General features: G+C 43.2%; 1 pseudogene; it reads left to right on the top strand.

Moving 5' to 3' along the window:
- LOC141957897 (prokineticin receptor 2-like) overlaps positions 1 to 16,121 on the top strand; it is a 42,878-nt pseudogene that overhangs the window by 23,201 nt on the left and 3,556 nt on the right.

The following is a 16,121-nucleotide window of genomic DNA, read 5'->3' as shown; positions in this document are numbered from 1 at the left end:
AAATTCAACAAGCCCTTTTAAATGAAAAAATTGGGAAGAGAACCCAGTCTCCTAAAATTTAGTTCACCAAAAGCAAGAACAACAGTCTACACCAGGTGTGGAAACACAACAGTCACAGTCCATTACCAGTTCAGTTATTTCACAAGCTATATAGCCTCCCCATAAATTGTTCTAATTGGCATTGGTTAACAACTGACTTAATTTACAACTGTACATGTAGCAAGAAAACATCCTACTTCAGTGTTAACAGAATAGAAATTAGACTTACTGTGAGCTCCTGGTAATCGACAATCACTGGCTGCGTGACAGTTCCCACTGAGGGCTCGACACGTCTCACCTGCTGCTCTTCTACCCAAGAACGTCTCGCACAAGTTGCAGAGTGTACCCACGAATCTGTAAGGACACAAAGTTCTTCAGGCAGAATTTCTGTTTATCTGGAATACAGTACCAGTGAAGTATCCTGTACCTGGAACACAGTTTCTGGAATGACAGAGACAAAACAGTTACCATTTTTTCACTGAGAAATGCTTCTGGCAAAAGTCACTACTCCATAAAAATCAGAAACCCAAGACACAAAGAAAAGCACTACAGAAAAAGGCAGGGGAAAAAAAATACAGTCGCATTGCCATTACAGCACTGCATGGTAAAACTTCCAAAGTAATTTAGGTCGGGAAACACATCTTACACCACGAACTCTAGGACATAAGTCTTCTATTCCACATGTGACTCTGGGTCCACACTGCTTGCAGCACCGCTGTTTAACTTATGTGGCTCATTACTGGGCAGATACTCATCCCATAAAAGAAAGTCATCGAGTGTTTTTCAACTAGGTACCATCTGAAAAACAAACTTCAGAATCAAAAAATCAGCAGCTGCAGAAAAACACGAGTTTGGGTAGTGTAACTAGAGCGGAAGCATCATTATGCGAGAAACACGGAGTGCTGGTTCTAGGGAGGTACAACAGAAATGACAGAATGGCATTAAAAACGACCAAAACCTAGTAAGTAGTGTAACCCTCCTTGGGAAGAAAAAGCAGCTATGTGACCTGTTTGACCTTTCACTTACCATTTGAATTTCCTTCTTCCAACCTTTCTGCTGTTTGGCAATCCCTCACTTCACTGTTCTTTCTCAGGTCTGGATATGCAGGACTCATGGCACTGCTCTTTTCAAAAGCAGATTTGGCCACAAGTAGAACTCCTTCTCTTTTAATTTTCTGTCCCAGATTTATCTTCATTCCCCTTTTTCTGCCATTCTTGAAGCACGTTTCCATTTTCTTCCATAGAGTCATCCTGCGTGGGCTCAACTTCAGTGCGGTCCATATTAGAAAGATGTTTTTTCCGGAGACTCCTCGCTACTCTCTACCTCACTTTGCTCTTCCGCAACTTTATTCTTGAGAATTCCTCCTCTGTGCCGCAATACCTGAAGAGCCTTTGTTCTTTTTGCATTTTCTTTTTGACATACCTACAAAGAGATACCAGAAAAAGTAATCCAAAACATTATCCAAACAGTTCTTCCTTCAAAATCCAGCATCCTCATCTTACTTGACTTACAACGAAAACGATCAAAGGAGCTCAAGTACCCTTGCCTGTCTCCCTGCATGTGTCTACAGAAAGACTTGCAAATTAGTGAGGTCCACTTGCCATTAGATTTTTAAATGCCAGCTACAGAATTTCATTCACAAAACCATCAGCTTCAAGATTTCATGAGCAGAAAATTCTCACTTTAGAAAGGAAGTATTACTGCAAAGCAAGGTTATGAGGTGAAGTTGCTTGCTGTCTTATTATGTGAACTAATCTAGAAGAACAAAAAAGCGTTGGAAGACAAGCCCTTCTGCACACCTGTTCTAAAGCTGTAAGCTCCAAAAGCTAAATATGCATTGGGCAGAGTTAAAGAGACGATTCTAAGGGACTACTGGCTGGAGAAAACATTGTCCATAAAGACGTACGCCTCACATGCTTTCTAATTTAGTTAACCTTCTTTAAAACAAAATTCGCATGTCTGCCTTCCAGAAAAAGCCACCGTTCTTTGTATTCCCGGAGGACTGATCGAAGCACGTGGGTGAAGGCAACGGCAGAATTCTCAGTCATGCCAGTGAGACCAGGAAACTTCACACTACGTCACGTCTTTTAACTGAGACACACAAGTCCCTTTGCTCTTTCATGTCCTTTTCACAGGAAGAGTGAGGAAATCATGATTTTTCCTTTACAGGTCTATCATGATCGCTCCCCAGTTTCTCTCCGCTTTTCCCCTTCAATGGGAAATCACAGTAAGAGAGAGCATAGAGTTCAGCATTTCAGGGCAGGGCAGGGAAAAATTCTGTTTTCTATAACTAAGAACTAGTTGATTGTTCAGCAACTGACAGGTACAACATTTCTGACTTTAAGAGGCAGCGATTTAGGAGCCATTAAAGGTCACTTGGGCCATCAACGCCAGTATCTTACAAAGCAAACCAACCACTGTACTTGAACTTCCTAACCGTACTGAATGAACGATCTCTGGATTTATCTCACATTTTGAAGCAAGTTAAAAAATATGATGACTCCGGCACGAAGAACCAAGCCTCACAGAAACCTGTTCTGTCACAAGAACAGAGAAGGTACCGTTGACTTTAACACCGTCTCCAAGAAAGTCTGAATAAAATGCCACTTGCCTTTAAGGCCAAGTGTACGGGAATTTACGGTTGCTGCTGGTATCATTTTTTCTTTAGCCTTTGGTTTTGTTTCCTTACACCCAGGAACAGAGTTCTGCTTTGGCACTGCACAGTAGGAAGATGGAGTTACAAACTTGCAGCAAAGAACAGACCAAAGAATTGTATCTTGCACTGCTGGTCACAAATTCTACTTCTACTCAATTTATGTTACTCAAACACAACCATATGGAAAATTATTGACAGAAAATTCCCACCACAGCAAATACCGTGTAGCTGTGAACTTACAGCTAGCAAAGTTTTATAGGTAGTATATCCTCACCTGCATTGTCTCTTGATGCGGGAGGTTTAGTAGCTTCATTTACAATTAAGTCACCAAAAAACTTTCTTCTTTCATCCTTATTAGGCAACCAGAGTTGGAAAACGTCATAATCATTAATAAACAATTCTTTTATCTAAAGCACGAGGAGACAAGATATTACAGATATAAGGCCACACAAGTTCATATTCTATTCCAAAAAGGTGAGTACCTTTCTAAATTAGACTGAATAATCACCTAGATAAGACCAACTGTGAAAAAGCTATCTTCTTGGCCTTAAAAAGGCTAGAATTTCATAGGTTACCATAGCAAATTAAGTCTTTTTTCTAAGGAACATCCCTAGAGTTCAAGCCCAGTGAAGGGGACCATATGACCTGCTGATAAAGCGTTGACATTCGGCACCTCCAAGACTGCTGGTTTTGGATTTCCCTGCCTGTCTGCCCTTTAGTCTGAACCTTTACGGCAATGACAGAAGGAACAGGCAGGGCTCAACAGATGAGTGTGGGCTTTTGGGGAAGGTGCTTTGCTTTGGTTTTTATGAAAATCAATTTCAGGGAGGTATCTGAAGTTGCACACTTCCAAGTTTTACTCCAGTTTTCAGTCTCTACTACCAAAAGGTATGGAGAAGGAATTTCAGTACTTATTTTAGAAGGAATTTATTAGCAGCATAAAAACTTCTGTAGAAAGCGAAACTGTTTCAAAGCCTTTGATGATAAACACATCTAGCTAAGCATCACACACACACACACACACACACACACACTAATTGAGACAAAATAATCAGAGCAGCATATTCACATGTGGAACACCTTTCTTCAATGCACACTCTCAGATGTCTAGAATGCTAAGCAGGTACTCCTACTGAAGGGTGTTAAGGAATACAACTGAAAATTGACTACCAACTTAATCAAAGAGAAGTTGGAATGCAGTTTTCTAATTTGGAAAGTTTTCACCTACATGAAGAAAGAGACTGAAATTTTTATGGAAGTATTTTATGGAAGTATTATTCTTGACTAAGAACATACTCGACCATCTCAAAGTCACTGGAACTACGATCTGAAGTACATTTATACATCTGTATAAATGAATGTGTCAGAAGGGTGAAAAACTTGGGTCAAAGTCAATCTCCGGACTCAGAAAACCCTAGACACAAATGCCTTCAGCACTGTTTTGTCTAAGCAAATTTTAAGGGACCTGGTTAGGGTGCCTGAGTACTAACAGTGTGGATTTGCTTAACAGTGCACAGTACTCCAACGCTTAAAGGACTGATCATTTAACAAGAAATGGATTAAAAAAAAAAAAAAAAAAAAAAAAAAAGCATCAACAGAAATACCTTGTTCAGGAGATCTGCGTGGCACACGTCAGATGTTGCAAGCAGCAGAACTGGAGCAAATGCTGGAATGTTGTGCAGTAGTGTTATGACAGTAGCTTTCAATGTATCTCCAGCAGCCTCCCACCACAAATGGACATCTGAGATATAAATGATACTTGGTGCTGTTCTTTGAGCATCTCTTATCAGCTGGTAACAGAAAAGCTTGGATGAGAAAACTAAACCATGTGGAAGAGGCTTATTTATTAAGGAACTGCATTATCAGTCAAACTGTCTTACAAAATAGGAGTACACGAAGCCAAAAGATCAAAACAAACCAAAAAAAGAACCACTTCTTAACAATAGGGTAAAATGTTCACTTGAGGTCTCAAAGGAGTTGGGGAAAGAGGCATGGTTTTTATACAAGCAAAAGGCATTTCCTAAGAAAAAGCAAAAGGCATTTCCTAAGAAGAGTGATCCTGGTTCGAAAGACACTGGCACTGACATGAACATAATTGTATTCACCCACAGATTTTTAGCTCTAGATTTATCATGACGTGACTCATTGTGCATGCGTTCACTTCTCCTCGTCATTCTGTGGAGTGAACAGAGATTGGACATCTCAAAATACAACACCTCAACAAGTGTCTTCGATTGACATTTTCACTTAGTATTGCCATGCTTTTGTCTAAGCTAGAGTCTGAACAGGGCGGCACATTTGTTCTCATTGATCTTGAGCTGTACCCCTTGAAACATCCCATTTTGACAGAGGAAAATTCCTAGGAAAAGAAGGAAATAAGAACATATTTACCCAAACCATATCTGTTGAGCTAAGAAGGAAGTTCTGCCTCATTTAGGCAAGTTTGTTCTCTTAACTCTCCTAGCTTGAGAGGTTGCAGGCAAGCCTTGGACTGCTTCTATACCAAGAAGTAGATCTTGGAGTGGGGTGGGGTGTGGGGAGGGTGAGGGTGGTGGTGAGGGGGAGGGGGGTGGGGCAGAACCAGCTTCCAAAGCTAAAGCTCGCCCCTGCCACGCTTCTCTTGTGGATAACTTGAGCTTCCTATCCTCTGAAAAAAATATTGCAGCAAAGTCTTTCATATAAACTTAGCATTTAATGAAAAAACCACCCAAACCTGTTATTTCAAAATTGCTTCTGAGAAGCAGTCAAGTTTGACCATGCACATCATTTCTAAATATTCTGTGAAAAGCAGACAACCACTGTTTTGAACCAGGAGGTGCTAATTTGTTGTGACCTCAGTAAGGAAGGCACTCAGACTTTGTGAATTATCACCTAAAATGCCATTCATTCGAGCTAACACTGCAAAGAGGATAGTATAGATAATCTTCTCTCCCTTCAGACGGTGGGACCCCTGAGCTGTGTGGTATCGAATGGGTCTCCAACCACGCACACCATGCTGATGCAATTTGTAGAAAGGTTACCCCACTTCGGTCTTTTGAGCTTGGACAGGATTTTCTGAAAACTAAACAATTCTGTTCATCATTCCGTATCAAACAAAAAGGATATTTACATGAGAACTTGTTGCTGCACTTTTAGTTAAAAACAAGGACACACAGGCGGTATAATTGCCAGTACTGAGGGGAAGCTGCCCACAGGCTCCTTCGTTACAATCAGCCAGCTAAGATTATCTTGCAGCAGGGGACATGCACAGCACAACACCGGCACGAAAGCCAAGTTATACATAGGGCAGCACAGCACAGTCTACACTTGAACAGGTTAACTGGTTTGTGGATCACTAACTGCCCTGTGGGCCATGGTCTTCCCGTCAGGATCACTGTGACCACCAGCAGAGAGAAGGGCGCGTTTGCCTCCCTGCCACCACCAAATAGCAAAGAGGGTCCTTCCTCAGCGTGGGGGTTTTGTCGCTCCTGTCTCGCAGTATTTCACTCCATCTCTACACGGCACCAGGAAAGGAGATGCTGAAGCTCTGACACCCGTTCCCCTGAGCTGTCCCTCTCAGACAAACCAGCACCTGTCTCCTTTTGACCCTAACCCTGACCACCTGTATTCCCACAGAGCCACGGACAGGCAGCAGCATGCATCCTCCACCACACCCCCAGCCGCACACACAACAGTCAGCCCCGGGGGGGCACAGCCATCAGCCCAACACAGGGAAGTGCACCTTCTGGGATGAATTTGCCTCTTCTTCACCTAGTTTGGGGAGCATGGAAATACCTTTCATCTCCTGTCAGAGCAGTCGCTTCCACAGTGCTACTCTCAGACCTCACAGAGATTACGAGAGGGCGGCTGGTTTGGCCCTGCAGTTTCAACACCATATCGGAAGAACCACAAAACCTTTTTTAAAGTCAGAAATAAGGTGTGATAGCAGCTTTTCACGACTCGTCCTAACACTGAGGTTGTGATTTCATGCTCCGAGTAGCTTCAAATGAAATTACCATTAGGCATTATTCCGTTGGGTTACAATTCATTTCAAGCGTGTGCATAGGTTACCTGCAATAAGGCTTTCACAGTGTATTAATCCCTTTCTCAGATTGATACTAAACTCCAAGAGCCCTTTAAATCTCAAATAACTTGTGAGAAAAAAACCCAAACCCATTAATTTTTAATGTGAGAAAAAAAACCTATTAACTTTTAAAGAAGCACCAGTTACTCAGGTGGCAGAATGGGGCATGACCTTTAAAGATTTCACGTCTTGCTACGAGGAGAAGCTGGGGGTCTGGAGTAGATAGGATCCTCTCTGCATGTGCTTAAGCAAGCCAGACCTCCCTGATTCACACTGCTAGATGTGAAAGTGCTTCACAGTGACATGCTCTGGTCTGTATGCATCTGTTCATGCTGAAATGGTAGAAATAAGGAAAAGGAGGGTGTCTTTGAGGTAAAAGTGGGATTATGGGAACTGCGGTGGGAAATTATTGGAATCATTCTGCCTGCCATGGAAATACAGGGTGAAATGTCAAATTGCCACTAACAAATGGCAGTGGCAAAACCACCACAAGATTCACAAGGGGAGACACGAAGGAGCAGGATTCTGTCTGTAGCAAATGAACAGATAGTAATGTTCACTGAATTAAAAAGGGCAGGGAAAAGAAGATGCTGAAGGGTACAAATCAAAGGGCTTTGACAACACAGACTTGTAATGGCAAAGGAAAGTGCTTACAATTTAGCTTAAATGTGAGACTGTGGCTGTAATGGATGAGGGTTAAGTGTTTTAAGAAATGCAGCATCCAAATTCTCCTACTTAGACCTCCAAAGAAGTCGGCAGGTTTTCGGAAGGATGTATCTCCTACTGAGACACGTCAATTAAAATGCTGCTTTGTTTCCAAAAGCATTCTGCAGCTCATAGCACCCACTGAAAGAGAAGATGCACTCAGTGTATCTTTGAGTAAGATCCAAAACAAACAAGACTGCCTCTGAAAATCCAAAGGAGCAACAAGCCTTACTGAGACACTGGACATATTAAGTGCCTTTTAGATGTTTCTAAATTCAAAGGCTTTTGAATATGGGGGATGAATAAACGGGTTCTTGAGGAAGAGGCCAAATGCAGACTTCAGACCTGGATCAGAGATATTAAAATGAGGAATTTAAAGCAGGACCATTAAAGTTCTATCTGGTGCTGCTAAGAAACATTTAATAGTCTCATACAGAAGACATGAGCTCTACATTACAAAATTTCTTCACCAGCAGTGCAGGAAAGCATTTGTCATAAATTATTTGGGTATATGTAATGCAGGCCAGGAACAGTGGTATGGATTAGACGATATTCCTGAAATCTCTTTCCAAAATGTTGTCCTATATGAGCTGTATATTATTTCTATATGGCTTTATATTGTTTCATCTTAATTCTCTTAGAACAATGACCAGAAATAAAGAAAACCAGTCTGCCTTCTGCAATTGTAAACCTTGCCTAGTACATGTCCTTTTGTACAATGGGCACAAAGGCAGAAGCAGAGGAAACTTTCCAATTTCCAGGTAAAATCTCCAGGTTTTGAGTTTGAAAAGGCATTCCTAGAAATTCCAAGTAATTGCAGTAGCATTCGTTAAAGGCTGATATCAAAACAGAACATTTCAACTGACTAAACTGATCTTCATCTCCAATTGGCAAAAAGTTTCCAAGCACAGATCTTTGCTGTTCCATATATCTGGCATACAACAGACAGAACTTAGAGGGATGTGGCTTTTTGGGAATCGCTAGAAACGCGTTTGACAGTCTTACTCTAAAATTAAGCAATCCCTAAGTGCTGACTGGGACTATTGTGACAGGGAAGAGTCTTAGCAGGGGATGAAGGTGCAGAGTGAGTGGATTAAAGGAGACCATCTCAGCAGCCTTCTGCCTTGCTGCCACAGTCAGGATAAACACTGCTGCACACTGCCACTGCCCACAGCTGGCACATTAGTATCCACTGAGCTGTGAGTGTGCCCAGGCAGGATTTGGGAAGAAAAACACCTGACATCTGCCTTTCAGAAGCCTTCTGCTCAAGAGAAGGGTTTGTGATAACAGGCATTTGCTCTAAGGAAGGCCAAGTGAAAAAAAACACAAAAAGCCTAACAAACACATCCAAAAGAAAAGAAAAAAGGTAATATTTAATAATTAAACAAAGTGTTCAATGTTTTAAAGACTGAAATGGGGGTTTTTGGTTGTCATTCCTGTCATACTACTGTGGCATCAAAACTTGTGCACAGTCCCTGAGCTGATACCTGCTTCCTTCACGGCCCCAAACACTGTCACTTTTGCTTTAGGTAAGATGGGCTTCTCTAGTAAGGGTGATAAGTGCCAGCTGGGAACATAAGCTTCTTACAGCTCTTCCTACATATTTCTTGGGCTATTGTTGAGGGCAGGGGTGTGCTTCTCACAGAAGATTGCCATGCTAAGCTGAGCTGAGCAAAATAAACACCATTTTCTTACACAATCACAAAATGATGAACAAAGATGAAAAAAACAGGAAATATACACTGGAAGAGAATTAAAAAAGGAAAAAAAAAAAAAAAAAAAAAGAGAGACAAATAAGAGAAAGGAGCTTCTACTTGGAAGAAAGTTGCTGATTGCCCCTGGGTCACCTTGCACATTAAGTGAGCTTTGTGCACCTCTGCTACACCTTGTGTCATTTGGCTGTGAGATCTGCCTGAATGTCACTGCTCACAGAAACCTGGGCAGCTCTGAAAAGAAAAGATGTTTTGGATTAAAGCGCTGCATCTGCTGCTCCAACAGTGCTGACAACCATCTTTGCAGAGTGTCACTATGGTTGTTGACAGCCTGCTCTGCTGCTCCTTCAGATGCTTTGCCCCTTTTCCCAAGCCAAGAAGTGATACACTCAGTAAGGAAGCAGAAAAAGTTGGTAAGAGAAAAGTAACATGCTGACACAATCCATCAATAAGTCAAACGCCTCTCTGCTCTCTCCCTCACAGGACTTTTACACAGCCCAAGACACCACTGGAACAGCTGAGTATGGTGGGATTACTCCTGTGTGCACATTTTTGCCAAACTACATCCAAAAGTCACTTTCCTCTAGTTCCACAAGGCATCTTTTCATGTATTGGACAAATATACCTGACTCTTTATGTAAGCAGGTCCAGTGTCCTCTTGAACATTAACGCCAAGTTAGACACTCTTAGATTGAGTAAAGCCTGTGAGCTGAACGTCTGGTTGAAATGCTGAACAGAAATACACATGGTTGTAATCCATGTCTGCTGCTACCTTCTGTTTGTTTTTCCAGAAAATCACAGGATGTCTCATGCTTTTGTCACATTTCACCAACTGATTTGTATCAGTAACCTCTGTAAAACTCCAGCTACGCTTTAAGCAAAGCTGATGTAAGTCCCCTAGGATTAATTACCTCGCTCAGAGTCCAATTTATTTAGCAATTAGGAAAAATCAGACAGTAGCTGGTGAGTTTGCTGTTTTGAAATGAAAGGCCAGAGTCCTTAAGTCTGTTCCCAGGCTAAATGCTAGGTTTAGAAATTCATTATTTGAAAGTCTCTAAACAAGTACTTTACATTGCAATCTTTTTTGCATCATTTACCCTCTAAGTAACTTCTCTGTTCAAACTGTGAGCATATTAACAAAAAAACCCCCAAACAAACAGGAATGCAATTTGTTTATATGATAGTTTTCAGCATCAACTTTTTTTTCTCAGCCTGAATCCGTCAAACTGGTAACAATGGTCTCAGAAAATGAATTGTGATGCTGTGCTAAATGTGACACCGTTGGGGAAGCACCAGTCAACGCTATCAAACCATGTCCTGTGCAGAAATTCAACACCAGAATCAGGTGCTCTCTACAAAATAATGGGTACTTTGAAATGCAACATAACGGAGAGTAATTCAATAAATGGATGTCACATACAGGCTGCAGGGAAGGCTCTGTCAGTCTCTGCAAGCCTCCCGGTGTCCTGTTCCCAGGAAGAGGAGACCCACAGGTTGCAAAGCCCCTGGGCTGGGCAATGCTGGGACAAGGAAAACCCCAACTGTGCACAGAAAGACGAATGCCTGGGCCGTACCGCAGCCTGGCCACCCCAGGGAGCTGCTCCTTCAGCACATCTACATCGGAAGTCACGAGAGACTACAGTTTTTGAAAAAAGTCACTTTGGGACTTCTTACACAGTGTCTGCAGCTGGGAAATCCTCCAGCATATACCTGATGGCTTTAGAGTCCTTCCGCTACTGCCCCAGCCCTTGTTGTAGCAGGGCAGGTTACCAGGAGAGGTACTGAGGCTCCAAACCCACGTTTTCACTTTCGCTCTGCCTCTGGCTGTAAGAGCAGCTCTCAGGACCACTGGATTCATTGACTATTCAACAAACTTCTACTCAACAACTACAAAGCACTGCCTTTCACAGCACACGCAAGTCACATCATTTCACAATACTACTAGTATTTTCTGAGAAACAGCTTGACACATATAGCACAGTTACTTGGAGCACAGTCGATGAACAGCTGCTGCAGAGAAGCGACGTACCGAGCATGAAGTGCAGATCCGGAGAGGCTGGAGTTCTCAGGGCTCCAATGCCAACTTGCCTTGAGTCAGGGGGGATAGGCAGCTCTGCAGCAGCTGAGGTTTTGCCCTAAAGGAATATAAATATTTGGATATCATGTTGCTTGATTAACTCACTAGATAACTTAACATGAGACAGCTGAACAAAGTCTAGAAGAGATCATGCACGTTCCTAATGTAAAACTTGCAACAGCTCTCTTTAGTGAACTAGCTTTTCTTAAGGGACATTGGAGGTTTATGTGGCCCATTTTAGGGATCTTTTAGATGTGATTCTGAGGTACACTGTAAGTTCACTTTGCCTCTCCCTATACTTACATTTTTTGTGACAGAATTCCACAGACTGTATCTGATTTCTTTGTTGTTCATCTGACTGCCCCCTTTCAGGATATTAAAAATTTCTTAATGGCTTTTCACCTTCTATACTGACGGTTAAAAATAAAGTCAAGCCAAGTATTTGCTGTGAAATTCTTCATGCTGTCTGCTGGCTCCAGACAGTGCCGACTCTCTGGCCTTCCACAAATTTTCTGGAAGAAATGTCACATGAGTGGCCCTTCTACCCCAGACATACTTCACATTAACAGATTTCTTTCCTTATCTCCGTCTTCCAGAGATAAGTGCCCATTAGCTCATGAAAGGTGAGTCCTGTGAGTGTGCATTGCAGGGCACATATTTTAAGTCTTTTGCAAACCTTCTAGACTCTTCCTGACCTTCGACAGACTCCTACGGTCTCATCCGCCAGGGACTACTGCATCTTGGAAAATGTCAGCTAATGTGAATGAGACTGGAGGTGCAGGAGAGGACGGGGACTCTGCTGTGCGTTTCCTTTCCTTCTGGAGGATTGGGAAGCAAGAGCACTGCTCCCTGAGTGCAAGTGCTTCAGAGCAATGAGAAGGCAGCATTAGCAAGGACACCAAGTCCTTCAGGATTCACTGCCACTTTTCCACTCTGAGTAATTCCCTGAGAGGGCAAGGAAAGCTGTCAGGGGTCCTCTGATTTATTGCTATTCAATGTTTGACCCTCTTTCTGCAAGAGCTGACGCAGCTGCAGTCCTAAAGACAATAGCCAGGGAGAGATCCACAAAGGTCCCTGGGAAAGTAGCTCGCCCTCCTTCCTCCCTCTCCTCGCCACTGGCAGGTTTGTATTTTGCTTCTGTGTCACCTCAGGTGTATGTAGCCGCTGCCTAACACTGACAGAACTCAAAGAGCAAGTGCAGATCGGGGTTTTACACCTTCCAGGCTCAGACTTGGTAACAAAGCCACTCCGCCAATTCGATGTATTCAGGGGGTTTAAAGCAGAAAGGGCTGTGCTCTATTGTCTCTGTATTGCACTGCCTCTTTAAAATCAGAAATGCATGGACAGCTTCAAGGTGCCTCCCACTAAGAAAAGGCTTTAGATGCAGGCACAGAGGCAGCGGAGCCATCCTCCCCTGAGCAGCAAGGCAAAGCTGCTTGGGAGAGAAGTGATCATTCAGTGAAGTCCTCTGGCTGCTTTCAGCCATCCTCTCTGCTCCAGTGACAGCAGCACTTTTTTGCAGGGGAGAAACCTGGAGGCTATTCCCAGGGTGCCCGACACCTCCAAGAAGATGAGAGCAACTGCAGGTACAGTTAGCTGATGGTGTTTTGTCAGTTTGTGGATGGTTGTGTTGTCTGTATTTATTTTATAAGCGCTCTCTTGGTATTTTGCAGGGAAACCTGATGAAACAGATCCTGCACCTTGCTTTGACCAACACATAGATTTTTGCACCCAAGTATTTATTTAGTACTTCTCTTAAATGACTGTTCACATTTCCAGGCTGCCCTGGGGCTGCCTTGTAAAGCAGTCAATTGTTTGAGCTGTTGTTTAGTTTCAAGCTTTGGCTTTGTTATTCTGCAACTCTCAGTCTGAAAAGCAACGTGGGGACAGAAGTTGTACAAGAGAGTTTCTCTCAGAAATGGATTAAGTGTTGGTACATCAGGGGCTGAGGGTGGTTCCAGGGAAAGAAGGGGGCAACAGCTCCACTGTGCAGATTGTCCTTTGTAGCTATGACGGATATTGGTCAGTAGCATTTGACACCCCAAAGACCTACTGTCTCAAAGCAGAGAAAGCTTTAATGCTCCCCGATACTCTTTTGGGGTGTGGTGGGACTGTCCTGACAGCTGGGAGTCTGCTGTGAGGATTCCCAGGTGTGGCACGGGAAGATGCAAGACAGACCCTTCAGCATTTTGATACAGAGTAGAGGCAAAATTAGGGAGTAGATCCGATTTTTTTCCTCAGTGTGGAAGATAAATAGATTTTTAACATCTGGTACAGCCGACAGCACAAAGCAGGGAGCCTGCTCCTCCCTGTCTTCAAAAATTCAAGGCATTTTGTCTTGCTTAAGGAAGATTTTCCCTTTCACTTCGAGAGTCTGTCTGTGGATCCACTCTCCTTGTGAATGGCAGATTTGCCTTCACAGCAAAGCCCTACAAGGTGGTTCACGGGACAAAACCTTGTCTGTGCAAATTGGCAGAGCCTCACTGGTTTGAGAGAAGCAATAACAGATTATGTTGGCTGAAGATTCGGTCCCCCTACTCAATTGATGGCTGCCAAAGGAACTGCTGCCTTCACTATTTTCTTGGGTCTTGGCAACTCTTACTTGATTAAGAAATGCATTTAGAAGCCAGGACATCAGTTCTATTTTCATTCTCACCTACCACATCACTCTGAGACATCTAGAATAAAGCAAAAACTTTGTCCAAAAGGCACATCAGATACTTTTCAGCAAATTGAGCTGCCATCTCATTTTTGTTTTCTTACCTTGCACAGGGATGACAGCACTGTGGGCTTGAAGGCTGGCAGAGGTTTCAACTGGATTTTACACTCCTCCTATACTGTCATTTCACTGTGTGCTGAAAACAAAATTTCACCATCGGTAAATAAAAGTGCTGGCTAGAACCAGTGTATTACGCAACTCAAGGGATTTTATGCTAACACAAGCGTTGCCTCACAGGCTATTTCTTCCCGCTGTGCACAGCCAGCAATAGAGCTGTGGGGCAGTAAGGTGGCTATTGCTTTCCCTCAAGGGCAGCCATTTTGCTGTAATTTCCTCTCAGGAAATATCTTCCTCTTTTTGTTCCCACAGAAGGACATAAATGAGGCTCTTGCGCTGTAATCTTATGGGGACAAAGACAAGGTGACTCACTGCTCAGAAGGAAACTTTGGATGAGGTCTCTCTCCTGCCACCGTTGTGCCCTGCCACCCTGGGTAATTCTAACACAAAACCAAGGACCAGCCAAGCCACGTGTGTCAATAGAAGAAATACACGGCCACGGAGCAAACTGAACAGAACCCAAATGCTACTGTCAGCCTCAACTTTGCTGCAATCTAGAATCTCCACGACGGGGATTTAACCTTTGCGAAACTTCTCCTTCCCTTTCAATTTCAGTTACAGCGATTACGACCTGCCGCTGGACAGTGAAGATGACATGACCAAAACCCGCACCTTCTTTGCAGCCGAGATCGTCATCGGGGTGGCTCTGGTTGGCATCATGCTGGTCTGTGGCATCGGCAACTTCATCTTCATTGCTGCTCTCGCCCGCTACAAGAAGCCGCGAAATCTCACCAACCTGCTGATTGCCAACCTGGCCATCTCAGACTTCATTGTGGCCATTGTGTGCTGCCCCTTCGAGATGGACTACTATGTGGTGCGGCAGCTCTCCTGGGAGCACGGCCACGTCCTCTGTGCCTCAGTCAACTACCTGCGGACCGTCTCCCTCTATGTTTCTACCAATGCTCTCCTGGCTATAGCTGTTGACAGGTAAGTGGGGTGCTATGTCTGCATGGCAGATGCCACCAAATGCCAGGCTGCTGAGGTTGGCTGTCCAGATTTCTAGGTTTCTAACATGCTCAGCTGCTCTGCAGGATTTGCGGATGGCCCAGGTACGTACTACACAGACCTGAGTATCTTGTTTCCTAAAAATTGAATCACACAATGTCATGACATTACCTTGGAGAAAACTCAGTGGAAATATCTTGATTGAACTTTTTGGGTGAAAAGAAAGTTGGTTTCTTAAAAACACTTTTTTTCCCCTCACAAAAACATGCTTGATTCAAGTGTAGGAGAGGATTTATGAAATAAGAGACAGAGGAGAAAGAGAGACAAAGCAGAAACACCCAGAGTTGAGGGTGTTATCAGCACTATATAATCCTGATCCAAACCATACATCTCTAAGGAACCTTCACTACTGGCCCACACAGCTTTTCTGATTCTAATCTTTTCTATAAACACCGAAGTAAATACTCTTCAGCAAAAGAAATAGTTGACTGGTGATACAGAATTTGACAGGTGAGTTTCCAACAGGATTATTGCCTTACAGGATATTTCTTTCTCCCTCTATGATATTTCCCCCAGTTTTCATTCTGGTATACAAGAGAGTAAAATACAAGACTTCTCTCTACCTTGCAAAACAGAGTTCTTATTCTTCTTTGTTGTGCTGAACTGAGAAAATCCAACAGTCATTAAATTAACCATTTGACAGTACTGAGGTCTTAGCTGGATGCTCCAGCACAGAAGCGGGTGCTCGGTGAGTGTGGCCAGCACTCTCCTCTCCATTAAAATACTCCCATATTCTCCTCTCTCTTTACACACCTCTCTGAGGATGGCACAGTGGCAAGCCAGGAAGGACCCCCCCGTCATTATGGCACCCGTGTCTATAGCACTGTCCAGAAAATGACAAAATGCTACACCAACCCAGTTTGGCAGAGATTTTCCCACAGCCTTCATAAGGGCGTAAGCAGAACATAATGATACCCACCTGCTATACTATCTGCCTCATGCTGCAGTCCTGAGATATTTCTATGCCTGCCTCTCACTCCAGGAATTTTAACAATATAATTTAATTGTATGCTTTCTTATGACTCCTC

This window comes from Athene noctua, chromosome 1, assembly GCF_965140245.1.
Source record: "Athene noctua chromosome 1, bAthNoc1.hap1.1, whole genome shotgun sequence".
In the NCBI taxonomy this organism is placed as follows: Eukaryota; Metazoa; Chordata; class Aves; order Strigiformes; family Strigidae; genus Athene; species Athene noctua.
This window is presented reverse-complemented; position numbering and strand designations above follow the sequence as displayed.